The following is a 14740-nucleotide window of genomic DNA, read 5'->3' on the forward strand; positions in this document are numbered from 1 at the left end:
GGGGAAAAGCAGTCTCAACCCCCACTCATCCACGCAAGAATGAGCTTTGGGCCTGGAACACTGCCTTGCCAAGAGATAAGGAGCCCACACAGCCTGTGCCAGGCATATTGCTTTGTGTGGAAACATCTCTGCCTGTTTCCCACCCCTCTGTTTCAAGCTCAATGTATGCTTCTTTGCTCTGCTTAAGCATGTGTGTCAATGGCTCTCAAGCATACCCCCATCTTTCAGTATTTCAGAGTCTACAGGGGTGAAAAAGGGGTCATTCTACTGTGACACAGGGAACCTGTTAGCCATGAGAAGCAACACATACTATTGGAGCTGATCTTGCTCTATGTCTTTTCTGTGTCAGTTAAAGCACTGTCCCATCCAGTGCTTGACTGTGTTGTTTTCCTTGGTGACTCCAATACCAAGTTGGACTTCTCTTCCTGGTGGTTGACACGGTGATGATCTTTGCTATCCTCCATGTAGTTGGTGTCCTCCCTGGCATTAGTAACTAGTGCATGGTGTTCTGCTCTGTACAAAGTGAAAGAAGGAATCCTAGAGCATGATTCAGCTGAAAATATGTCCAACATGGATGATCTAGAACTTCCAGGTTTATCTTCAAACATACAAGTATAGGGAAATAGGGCCTGCAGGAACCCTAGCAGCAGAGCTGTTATCAGACCTGGTCAGAAGAGATGAGGGGAGAAGGGTACTAGAACTCACAAGGAGAAAGCGTTTGATATAGAGTAGGCCACCTTGAGAGATGCAAGGATCTTAGTTGAAGGAAACAGCCCTTGTAGTGAAGAGGCCAGGATAATATTAGCCTAACCTCACACTTTTTCTCTGATCCCCAGATGGGTGTTGGTCACACCCTACTGGAAGCCAGAGAGCCTAGGAACCCCGTTTAATTAATCATACTACAGATCAGCCTCCTAGGCTGATCCACAAGGCAGATCTCTAGGAGAAAACAGAAGATTATATATATATATATGTGTGTGTGTGTGTGTGTGTGTGTGTCTGTGTGTATATATATACACATATATATATCTCTCTCCTAATTGGCCTCCTTGCTTTTAACCTTCTTCCACCCCTGCCTCTTTATAGCAATCAGAATGATTTTTCAAAATAAAATTTACTAGAGTCTCTTTCCACTTAGAATTCCATAATGAACAATTTTCATACCTTGTCCTTCAAGATTCTCTCTATATAATTTGGATCCCACATATCACTCCTCCTCACCTAGTTTCACTTTTCCCCTTGATCGCTATGTTCTAGTCATATTCATCTGTCAGTTTCTAGAAAACACCAACATTTCCACCCTTAAGCAAGCCTTTACACTTGCTGATCCATCTTCTTGGGAAGCTCTTCCTTAACTTTTCATGCATCTAGCTTTCCTACAGCCATCAAGTTTCTGCATAAATGTCACCTCCTCAGAAAAGACTTCCATGATCGCCCAATTGCAATGCTTGGTTATTTCACTAATAACACAGTGGAATGTGCAATTGTGTTATTTATTCACTTTTCTACTTGTCTATTGTTTGTCTTGCCTATTAGAACATAAGATCCGGCCGGGCGCAGTGGCTCATGCCTGTAATCCCAGCACTTTGGGAGGCCGAGGTGGGCAGATCACCTGAGGTCAGGAGTTCAAGACCAGCCTGGCCAACATGGCAAAACCCCATCTCTACTAAAAATACAAAAATTAGCTGGGCGTAGTGGCGCATGCCTGTAATCCCAGCTACTCGGGAGGCTGAGGCAGGAGAATCGCTTGAACCCGGGAGGCAGAGGTTGCAGTGAGCCGAGGTCGCACCATTGTACTCCAGCCTGGGCAACAAGAGTGAAACTCCATCTCAAAAAAAAAAAAAAAAGAACATAAGATCCACAAAGCTAAGGAATCTTCCTACCTTGTTCATCAGTGTATCCCCAGTTACTAGCATAGGACTTGGCATAAAGTAGGTATTCAGAAACCATTTGTTAAATGAATGAGTGATTTCTGGTCAAAAGGCTCATCTTTAGTAACCCACCTTCATCTGTAATCATTTATTGATGTTACTAATTTCTTAACGAGGTGCCTCTGTCACCACTGTGGTACTGATATTAAGTAGTCATCTGTTTGAAACTAACAGAGATTCATTAGAAGGCATGGTGCCCTAGAAATTCTCAAAGACTGGGAAATGTAATACAGTTCTATAGGGGGTGTTTTTTGAGGGAAAGACTGAATAAACATGAGACTTCTGCTTGAGCATTAAAGAAGAAATAGAAGCAAGTCTCAGAAACACTGATCTTCAGTGAACCTCCTAACAAAAAGAACAGAGGAATATTCTCAGGCTCAGAATACCTACCTGAGAACACAGAAATGGTGTATGTATTCTTTGGTTATTGTGAAAGCCCAGCCTCACACTAAACCACCATCACAGTGTCAGAAAAAGGCTTCTATCATTCCTCCAACTCACAAAAAAGAAGCATGCAAAGGGGAAAGGGAAGTCTTCTTTATACTGCAGTATAGAATACCAATTATAGAAGATTGTGTAATTAGAGCTTCTACAAAGTCAACTTGTTTGGCCAACAATCACATAGATCCTAAGCAGGGGATGGTGATGAAAATTTGGCCAAGGGAAAATATCTTAACAATGTACACAACTAACTGATTAGTAGTAGAATGAAGGTCTTCAGACAAATTCTTCATTTCACTTTTTAACCACATCACAATAAAACAATCTTAAAATAAAACGAATAACTTTTTAATATTTCATCATGCTTACTCCATACAAATGTACAAGCCTAAATGGTACATAATATTGTCAGTAAAGAGGATACAGAGTTGGCCGGGTGTGGTAGCTCACACCTGTAATCCCAGCACTTTGGGAGGCTGAGGCAGGTGGATCACCTGAGGTCAGGAGTTCAAGACCAGCCTGGCCAACATGGTGAAACCCCATCTCTACTAAAAATACAAAATTAGCCAGGTGTGGTGGCATGCACCTGTAATCCCAGCTACTCAGGAGGCTAAGGCAGAGAATCACTTGAACCCAGGAGGCGGAAGTTGCAGTGAGCTGAGATTGCACCACTGCACCCCAGCCTGGGCAAAAAGAGTGAAGCTCCATTTAAAAAAAAAAAAAAAAAAAGGATACAGAATTAATCAGTTTTCCTCTCAGTTCCATTACATATAGAAAGTTACTTAACAGACCCTTTAAGTATTCTGTGGACTTGTTTGTGTGCCAATCTGGGCAGATAAACTCTTAGCTCCGAACCCTAAGGTAATCCTAATTATGCCAAGCCTTTGAACACCTCTAAGAATGTGGCATCCCACACTGCAGCTAACAGTTCTAATGATAACCATCCAATACAGGTCAGTGAATATTTTGCAAAGCCTCTTGACCCAGTGCAGAGGAAAGCTTAGTTCCTTCAAGGCAGAGGCATTTCCCAAAAGTCTGGAAAGAAAATTGGGAACCTTTGGTTTTCCATTTATTCCAGACAACGAAAGCAAATCCTGAAATCTTTTTATCTCTCTGCAAATGTCTACAGTCTTCACAAAATATTCAGAGACTTGAGATTCATAAGTATGTAGGACTACATATGCCCTTTGGGCACTCCAACAGAAATTTCCTGACGAACTTTCCCAGCCTCGAATTTCTTCCAGAGAGACAGATGATCTCTTCTTCCTGACTTGATTAGAGTCCAGTGTAAGCATTTGGGTAGAACATAATGCCATTCTTAAAGTTTTCAGTGGTCAAAAGTCAGCTTGTCCCAACTCTTCATTCATTCTCCATTTACTAAATCATTCATTCAGTTGGCTAGTTAGCAAGTACTTACTGAGAGCTGCTTTATCTGCACAAGGTTAGGGATATAGAAAATAATGGGCAGCCTCCATTTAAATAGGAGAATTTAAACATCACACATGCAGCAAAGCCATAGAGAAGCATAGACATTGCTGTTGGTGCAGCCAACAGAGAGATCACTACAAACGGAGTAGACAAGGAAGATTTTATTGAATAAAAAAAAAAGATACCAGGGCTTCGCTTGGACAGGTGATAAATGCATGGATACAGAGAAAAAACAAAGCAGATAAATAAAGTATGGAAGTGTACTAAGGCATGAATGCGCTGCTAAACCTGCTGCAGAGGATCCTGATAATGGTGTAACGGAAGACAGCATTGGAAATGTGCGCTAGAACCAGACTCTGGAAATCCTTAAATGCCAATTTGGGCTTAATCTTCTAAATAACAGAGAAGTTCTAATGTTCTTGAGTAGAAGAATAATAGAATTATAACCTATTAGAACTAGGGTTTTCAAAAATATTAAAAATGAAAAATAGAACTAGAACTAACCACATGATTAAGCAATCCCATTTCTGGCTATATAGCCAAAGAAATGAAATCAGTGTGGAAATCAGTGTGGAAGAGATATATGTACTCCCATATTTATTGCAGCATTATTTACAGCAGCCAAGATATGGAATCAATATGTGTCCATTATCAGATGAATGGATAAAAAAAAAATGTGCTATACATGTACACAATGGGATACTATTCAGCCTTACAAAAGAAGAAAATCATGTCATTTACAACAACACAGATGAACCTGGAGTACAATATGCTAAGTGAAATAATCCAGGCACAGAGGAACAAATACTGCATGAGCTCACTTACATGTAAAAATCTAAAATAGTTGAACTCATAGAAGTAGTGTGGGATGGTGTACCAGGGGCTGCAGGGAGGAGGCGAGTGGGGAGACATTAGTCAAAGGATACAAAATTTCAGTTAGGAAGAACAAGTTCAAGAAATCTATTGTACAACTTGGTGACTGTAGTTAATAACAATGTATTATAGTCTTGGAAATTGCTAAAACAGATTTTTACTGTTCTCACCACAAAAAAAGAAAAAAGATGGTAAGTATGTGAGGTAATGCATATGTTAATTAGCTCAATTCAGTCATTCCACAAATTATACATATTTCAAAACAACATGTTGTGCATAATAAATATATATAATTTTGGTCAGTTAAAATCTTTTAAACAAATCAATTGGAATTACACAATATAAAACATAATAATATCTTTGAACTGGAAATGGCTTTAGAGATCTAAGTAGCACCTTTCAAAGACTAATATGGAAATAATGGCTGGCTAGATTAGAAGACAGAGAGTCTAGAGGTAAGAAGGTAAGTGACAGATGATAAGGGTTTAAACTTAGAGTGATGACTTCCGAAGTCAAGAAGAAGAGTCTAATATGGGAGATGTTATGAAGTACGAACTGACAGACTGATCACGATGTAAAAGGAAGAAAGAGGAATCTATAGTGACATCAGTTTCAATCCTCGGTGAACACAGCAATGATGGTACTCACCATTTAAAAAAAAAAAAAGGCTTATTGTGAGTAGGGGTGTGATGATGACAGTTTATGGTCAAGTTCAGCTGAGGTGAACAGAGAATCCAAGTGCATTTCCACCAAGTGGTTGGAGATTTATGACTAGAATTCAGAAGTGTTCAAAGCTAGGGATGTGGATTTGGAAGTCATTTGTATAGAGAAGTTCCTGCCAATATTGAAACTATGGTCTGAGAGCAGCTTCTGGCTTCTGAGAAGCCACAGATATTGTGGCTCTTTTATGTGGACACATAAGAAAATCATGCCCTATGTTTTTGTTATCCCAAGAGAGAGAAGAGTAGGCTGAGCATATTCCACAACTAGTATTTTTCATTAAAGATCACAATAAATATAATAAAGTTGATCTGTGTAATGTAGAACAATAAGGACTTCTTCTTATTTGTCTTTGCATTCCCTGTGGCTTACACATAGTAAGTGGTTCCCAAAATACTTGTTGATTGAATTCAAATGAAAGTTAGCTATTAAGATAATTAATATAACTAAAATAGTTACTGAGAACAGTTTACAATGCTCAGTTTTTATCCTAAGTAAGTACTGTTGGGAAATAGTAGAAAGCCCAAAGAAGCTGGAAAAGTTTGGGTTGTGTATTTCTCAAAATGGAAGGAAAATTATAAAAATTCTTCCTTTTGTACCCTTATTAATCATTAGCAACAATTTTGAAACCAAAATATCAACTTTTAATCATTATCATCATTGTTAATCTTCCCAAGCAGTACTTAGATTTGTGCCATAAAATTTAACATCTGCTTATATATTTTCTTTATCCTCAAAATTATAGAAACAAACTTTTAGAAGTGGGAAAACCTCAGTGCATGATAAAAATTTAGGATGCTAATAGTTGTTCAACATCCACTATATCTTAGCTCCTGTCCCCAGACTGCACATTTGTGAAGTCTATATTCCTTGCTTGTTTGAAATCTTTCAGGTTAGTGAATGATCAGTACATGGTTTTATAGAAGCCCCAAACTCCTGGGCTCAGGCAGGCCTCCCACCTCAGCCTCCTGAACAGCTGAGACTACAGGTACATGCAACCATGCCAGACTATTTTATTTTTTATTTTTTGTAGGGACAGGGGTCTTTCCATATTGCCCAGGCTGATCTCAAACTCCTGCTCTCAAGCAATCCTCCCTCCTCAGCCCCCAAAAGCACCAGGATTACAGGCATGAGCCACCACACCCAGCCCAATACGATGATATTTAACAAGCACTTTTTGATTTGTACACAGGTCTGCCAAGCAAGAATTTTATTTTATTTTTAGACAGAGTCTCACTCTGTCACCCAGGCTGAAATGCAGTGGCACCGTCTTGGCTCATTGTAACCTCCGCCTCTCAATTTCAAGCGATTCTCATGCCTCAGCCTCCCCAGTAGCTGGGATGCTACCTCTATTAAAAATACAAAAGTTAGGTTGGCATGCACGACCACGCCAACCTAACTTTTGTATTTTTAATAGAGATAGCATTTCACCATGATGGCCAGGCAAAAGTGATCTGCCTGCCTCGGTCTCCCAAACTGCTGGGATTATGGGTGTGAGCCACCATGCCTCGCCTGCCAAGCAAGACTTTAAACATACAAATGTCCTCCCTCATCAAAAAACAAAAACTATATCTTGCTCAAATTAAGAGCTACAAAGCGTTTTTTGACATTAATCAAGTCATAGAAAAATACTGGTGTCAGGGAAGGTCCTAGGCTTTATGCAATAAGGTAGCAAGGTAAATGCTATCTTTCTTTTTTTTATGAGACAGAGTCTCGCTCTGTCACCCAGGCTGGAGTGCAGTGGCGCAATCTTGGCTCACTGCAACCTCCGCCTCCAGGTTTCAAGCAATTCTCCTGCCTAAGCCTCTCAAGAAGCTGGGACAACAGGCGCCCACCACCACACCTGGTTAATGTTGGTATTTTTAGTACAGACGGGGTTTCACCATGTTGGCTAGGATGGTCTCGATCTCCTAACCTCATGATTCACCCGCCTCTGCCTCCCAAAGTGCTGGGATTACAGGCATGAGCCATCACGCCTGGCTGTAAATGCTATCTTTCAAATAAAGCTAATAGTAGTAGGCTCAAAACTAGTCATTTGGGCATTTTGCCCACATATCCTCATTTATTATACATATTTTTGCTTTTTTTTTTTTTTTTTTTTTTTTTTTTTTTTTTTTTAGTTTACCAGTGTCCTCCCAGAGACCTACCTGTAGATCAATCTAGAAGTCAGCCTGTAAGGATAGTTTCAACAAGATGTCTAGATCCTTGTGTAAGGGACAATATGTGTAAATCTTGTATACATCCCTTTGTAATTTCACTTTTACATCTAAGGAGTGAAAAGACCAGCATCAGCATCAAGTTCCTGGTTTCCCAGAGGGATACTTCTGAGTCACAACAGCAAAACCGGCGGTTGTCCCAAGCACAAGGCTAGGATTCTCTCACCTTCATCAAAGGAATCCATCAGACAAAATGAAAGGCAGTTATACAGACATTCAGAGTAAACATTCAATTGTCCTTCTGATTATGCTGAACACACACACATACACACATGCAAACACAAAGTGGTCAGAGGGCATGGAAGCTTTTCAGGAAAGACTTGTAAATTAAACAAGCACAACTTCAAACAAAGGGTTTCATACTAGACTGCAGAATCCAGTTAAGAATCAGCAAGATTAGTGTTAATTTAATAAATAGTGCTGCTCTGCCCCTCTGTGGGAATACTGAGAAGTGCATGAAAAGATGCTCAGAATTCAGAATCAACTAATACAGATACCATTAGAGAAAGAGGTTAAGTACAAATAAAATCCAGAGGCTTCTCTTTTAATAAGAAATCCATGCCAAATATTTATATTTTCTGAGTATAGTGTCACTAGATGCAAAATGATAAGATATAAGTGACTTGGAAAGTGATTTGCAAATGTCAATTTTTAATTCATCCACTTTTAAAGTTGAATTTAATGTACCTATATACTTATTTTCATTTCTTTCATGTGAAATGTCACTTGGTGGTGTATAAAAATGGTTACAAGTTTAAAAGTGAAACACAGGGATAACAGTAATAATTAACATTGATTAATTACTATATGTCAGGCACCAGGCAAATATTAATTCTTTTAATCTTTATACACAACACTCTGAGGGAGACAGGGAACCTCATGGTACACAGGACACCTCAAAGACCGTAAGGCAAATATGTAAGTCTGAGACCACTTCTCAAGTGAGAGTCAGAATCCAAGTCCAGGTATCCTACCTCCTAGTGCGGCATTTATTTCACTTACACAAAGATGTTTGGTTCACAGCCCTGAAGAGAAACCATTTACCGGACTAACCTTGATTAAGAAATGCCTATCAAAACTGAATAAACAGAAAGTATTGCAACTGCATCTGACAATTACATGTTTTCTTCAATATTGAAAGAAAAAAGATGCTGACAAAATTATAAAAACAATAAAGCATGACAATTATTTATTCCCTTATATATTAAGCAGGTTCACTTTAAAGTAAGTTGATTAGCATTAAAGTCTTATCTGAAGGCCCACAATGAACTTGAAATGATTCTACTTTCCCAAAGTTTATATATTTACCCCATGATCTAACATAATTAAATCCTGTTTCTAAAATCTAGACATCCATGTGAGAGTTCCCAAGGAGTTCCTATGGCTTGCTCTTCACAAGGCATCTACTTTCTGCCTGGTTCTTATTTGTTTGCTTATTTATTTGTTTTTGGATTTAGTTTTGGTTTGGTTTTTTTTGCTTTGGTTTGGTTTTGTTGAGTGTTTTTGTTTTTGTTTTTGTTTGGTTTTGTTTCTTTGGTCACTATGGAGCTAACACCAACCATCATTTAGATTTGTAACCTTCAATCTTGTAAACACATTTTGAAAACTGCAGACTAAGTTTTTATTTCTTCAGTAAGCTCCTGGAAATCAAGATATTTTATATTTTCAAAAATAAAATTCCTACCCCCAGACTGACTGTGCTTATGGCAGTTTACAACTACTACCAGGAATGAACAAATGAAAGAACTAGGATCAAGTTAACACTGACTTGTTAGAACACAGTTTCAAACTTATAAGTGAGTTACAAAAAGTTAATTGGCAAGTCAATTGGAAATTGGGATGGGTTTTCCCATTCATTTACTTTTTTTTTTTTTCTATTTACATTATGGCTTACAAAATTATTTTTTAAAACAATTTTTTTTTGAGACGGAGTTTTGCTCTTGTTGCCCAGGCTGGAGAGCAATGGCGCGATCTCGGCTCACCTCAACCTCCGCATCCCAGGTTCAAGCGATTCTCCTGCCTCAGCCTCCCTAGTAGCTGGATTACAGGCATGTGCCACCATGCCTGGCTAATTTTGTATTTTTAGTAGAGACGGGGTTTCTCCATGTTGGTCAGGCAGGTCTTGAAGCTCCTGACCTCAGGTGATGCTCCCGCCTCGGCATCCCAAAGTGCTGGGATCACAGGCATGAGCCACCACGCCCAGCAATAATAAATAAATTTGCAAACTTTTTTTTTTTTTTTTTCCAGACTGGGTCTTACTCTGTTACCCATTACTTACTCTGTAGTGCAGTGGCACGATCACAACTCACTGCAGCCTCAACCACCTGTGCTCAAGCGATCCTCTTGCCTCAGCCTCCCAAGTAGTTGAGATTGTAGGAGCCTGACACCACGCCCAGCTAATTTTTGTATTTTTAGTAGAGACGAGGTTTCGCCATGTTTGCCAGGCTGGTCTCGAACTCCTGACCTCAAGTGAGCCACACGCCTCAGCCTCCCAGAGTGCTGGGATTACGGGAGCCACCGCACCTGGCTAATTTTTTATTTTTTGTGGTGGCAGGTTCACATTATGTCGCCCAGGCTGGTCTCCAACCCCTTGGCCTCAAGCGATCCACCCGCCTCGGCTTCCCAAAGTACTAAAATTACAGGCTTGACCACCGCGCCCCACTAGGTTTTCCCACTCAAAAGCTAATAGTAATAGCATTTACTTTTAGTAAAGCTTGTTGTTGTCATTGCTGTTGTTACAAAATGTTTAATCATTAGACCCCTGCAAGATAGGCCCCTCCCCCGGGCCCCACACCTTGAGGTCCTGCTCTGAACCTGCTCCTGCTCAGCTCACCCCTCTGCCTGTGCCTGGAGCTAGGAAATCATAGGGACGTGGGACACGCCCACCCAGAGTCGGCCCCTTCTACAGGTACCTGCGCTGCCTAGCGTGCAGGGTGCGTAAGCAAGGAGGTGTCTGGTGGAGAGATGGAAGGAGCATGGTCAAGAGAGTTGCAGTGTCCGCACGCTGCGCAGGAGCCCCTCGCTATGCAGTGCTGGGCAGAGCTGCCACTGGAACAGAAGGAAAAAGGGGGCGGCCCGTGGACTTGGAGCTGCATTGAGAGCCAGCTCTCCCTGCAGAGCCACATTGTGACAGAAATCCCCTATGAGTCTGAAAAATCTGAACCCAGCCTTCCAGATCCTTACTAAGGTATATGAGCAAGGCAGGAAGCCAGAACAGAATGTTTTAATCAAATGTTAGCTAGATGTTTTAAAAGAAAGGATCAAACAAAACTTGGCAAAATACAGAACCAGGCAACACACATTAGAAGCGCTATTAATAGCTAATATATGAAAATTTGTTCAACCTGGGGGAAATGGAATACAAATTAGTCAATAGGAAGCCGTTGGCCAGGCATGGTGGCTCACGCCTGTAATCCCAGCACATTAGGAAGCTGAAGCAGGCTGATCTCTTGAGCCCAGGAATTTGAGACCAGCCTGGGCAATATGGTGAGGCCCTGTCTCTACTAAATATGCAACAAAAAAAAAAGCCGGGCATGGTGGTGCACACCTGTGGTCCCAGCTACTTGGGAGGCTGAGGTGGGAGTATCACCTGAACCTGGGGGGCAGAGGTTGCAGTGAGCAAGATCACTGCCATTGCACTCCAGCCTAGGTGACAGAGTGAGACTCCATCTCAAAAAAGAAAAAAAGAAAAGAAAAAGTCACAATGAGATACCACCTCACACCCACTAGAATGGCTGGAACTAAGAAGACAGGCAATAACAAGTGTTCGTGAGGATACAGAGAAATTGAAACCCTCATATCCTGCTGATGAGAATGTAAAATGGTACAGCCACTATGGAAAATTTGACAGTTTCTCAAAAAGTTTACACAGAGTTACTATGTACAGCAATTCCACTCCTAGAGAAACAGAAACATATGTCCACAAAAAAAACTTATCCACAAATATTCATAACAGCATTTCTCGTAACAGCCAAAAAGTGGAAACAACCCAGATGTCCATTAACTGATGAACAGATAAACAAAATGTGATATATCCATTCAATAGAATATTATTCAGTCCTAAAAAGGAATGAAGTACTGATATAAGCTACAACATGGATGAACCTTGAAAATGTATGCTAAGTGAAAGAAGCCAGAAACAAAAGCCCATATGCTGTATGATTCTGCTTATGTGAAATGTCCAAAGTAGGCAACCCTATACAGACAGAAAGTAGATTAGTATTGCCTAGTGCTAGGAGACTAGGAGTTGGGAGAAAGTAGAGTAACTGCTAAGGGGTACGTCGTTTCTTTTTGGAGTAAAGAAAGTGTTCTAAAATTCAAGTGTGGCAATGATGGCACATCTCTGTGAACATACTAAAGACCAATGAATTGCATACTTTAAACAGGTGGATTTTATGGTATGTGAATGATATTTCAATAAAGCTGTAATTTTTAAAAATACGTTATTGGTAATGGTACTGGATAACTGATGTCTCCTATACCCATGGAAATACACAGCCTTTCAAGAGGGCAGTTTCTTTTTGAAAAGGTAAAATATACATATGCTTTGATATAGAAATTCCAATTCTAGATATCTCTTCTGTTTGCACATATCTGCACATAATTTCAAAAATGTATATAAAGATGTTTGTTGCAGGATGTTGTAATAGTTAAATATAGAAATCAACCCAAAGACTCATCAGTAGGAGAGTGATTAAATAGATTATGGTACTTTCATGCTATTGTTAAAGAACGAAATTTTGTGCCTTGTCTTGAAAAATAAATCTATGTAACAAACCTGCATGTGTACCTCCTGAATCTAAAATAAAAGTTGAAATTATTTTTTAAAAATAATTTTAAAATTAAAAAATAAAACAAATATTTTAGAGACACGAAATTTTTTAACTTGGTTCAACTGGCAAGAAGAAAAGCCTATCTACAATTCTGAGTCTAGATATTTTCTATTGCCTGGGAAGATAATTTACATAATGTATATATCAATGTATTAATTATAAGAAGATGAGGGAGATCATATTAATGGGTAAATTATCACAAAGTTAATGAAAATTTTTAATCTCCTGAACAAATACAATTCCATGGAGCAAATTATAATTTCCTACAAAAAGTCTACTCTGTATTTACTTAAGTTTATAGGTTATAACCTTTAATAGCTACTATCACACATTGAAATTTCAAAGAAACAGGCCAAGTATGGTGGCTCATGCCTATAATCGCAGCACTTTAGGACTACTAAGTGGGAGGATCACTTGAGCTGGGGAGTTTAAGACCAGCTAGGGCAACATAGCGAGACCTCATCTCTACAAGGTCTACTTTTTAAAATAATAATTTTTAAAAATTAGCCAGGCATGGTGGTGCACACATCTGGTCCTAGCTACCAGGAAGGCTGAGGCAGGAAAATTATTTGAGTCTAGGAGGTTGAAACTACAGTGAGTGGTGATTATACCCTGCACTCCAGCTTGGGCAACAGAGTGAGACCCATCTGAAAAAATTAAAAATGAAAAAACTAAATTAAACTAACCTTAAAGAATTTTTGGATGCAAATCTTGTCCATTATGTTCTTAGGATCACCAAATATAAGCATACTTTATCGTCCTTCATTTCCTTCCTTTTGGAAATTAACTTGATAAACAGCTTCATCCTTTTGTTTTCTTCAAGATTTTGTATTATATACCATTGAGACTTGAAAACTATGGTTCTCTTTACTCTCATTTTAATAAAAGCTGAACTTTTGTTTATAATTTTTTTATTTCCACCTAATGTGATATCATGCAACAATTTTTTTTTTTTTTTGAGACAGAGTCTTGCTCTGTTGCCCAGACTGGAGTGCAGTGGCACAATCTTGGCTCACTGCAGCCTCCACCTCCAGGGTTCAAGCAATTCTCCTCCCTCAGCCTCCCGAGTAGCTGGGATTACAGGTGTGCACAACCACTCCTGGTTAATTTTTGTATTTTTAGTAGAGATGGGATTTTGCCATATTGGCCAGGCTGGTCTCGAACTCCTGACCTCAGGTGATCTGCTCGCCTTGGCCTCCGAAAGTGCTGGGATTACAGGCATGAGCCACCATGCCCGGCCTCATGCAACAATTTATTTAAATTTTAACTATTCAATATCTTCAAATATAGTATTAAGTGAAAAATGTGTGTGTGCTTAGATCTATGGAGAGGAAAGAAATTAAGAATATACATAACTGGATTACATTTTTACTCATGTATACCCAAATTGTTTGACTTTTTATAATGTACATTAACTCATGAATTTTTTATATAATCTAAATAAGTAAATATGATGTAGCTGAATAGATTATCCTGAGAGCAGAGTTCCATGCGACTCAGGAAGAATAAGCAAAAGGACTCACTCACCCTGTCTGGAAATGACTGTCTTTGAACTTGCCAGATTTTTCATATTTTTAATGATAATACTTATTCACCTAAATAAATATTCATCTGTAGAAATTAATGCAGTTAAAAAGAAAAGATGACATGGAAAACGAAGGAAGAATGGTGCAGTTTTTTTGGAGAAAAGTGTAACGGTGTAAAAGGGTATGTGTGGATGAGATTGAGCTCCGTCTCTCTTTTTCTGGTTTTCCCAGCTGCTCCCCCTTCTCTTCTGAGTCAGAGACTACCTAACATTCCAAGTTCTACCACAGGCAATAAGATTCTCATAAGCGGGGAAGGGTGTGCATGCACACACATGTCTTTATAAGACACTTATAGTTACAATCAACACTCTCCTCCTAACTAAAATAATAAATTTTATTCACCAGATGTCAGAAAAACTTGATATCCTACCCTTAACCCAACTCTACAGCATTCAACTAAGCAAGTTTGCATACAGAATTTGAAAAGCTACTAACCTTCCTAAAAGCCTTGCATTCCAAGAACAGCCATGAATAATAGAACATTCTGGCTTCCTTTAACAAAACAAAGGCACATCTTTTATTTTTTCTAAATCAAAACTGACCCAAATGTCATCTAATTAGAATTGTGGATTGCCATTTTTGTAAGCTATAAATAGTTTGTTCTTTCAATTTAGTGAGCGAGTATTTCTGAAAGCTAGACTGCCTTGCAAACAATGCAAGAGGTTGTGGGGAGGGGGAGACACACACAATATATTTTTATGTAATATGAAATA

Source organism: Mandrillus leucophaeus, unplaced genomic scaffold, assembly GCF_000951045.1.
Source record: "Mandrillus leucophaeus isolate KB7577 unplaced genomic scaffold, Mleu.le_1.0 Scaffold688, whole genome shotgun sequence".
Taxonomy (NCBI): Eukaryota; Metazoa; Chordata; class Mammalia; order Primates; family Cercopithecidae; genus Mandrillus; species Mandrillus leucophaeus.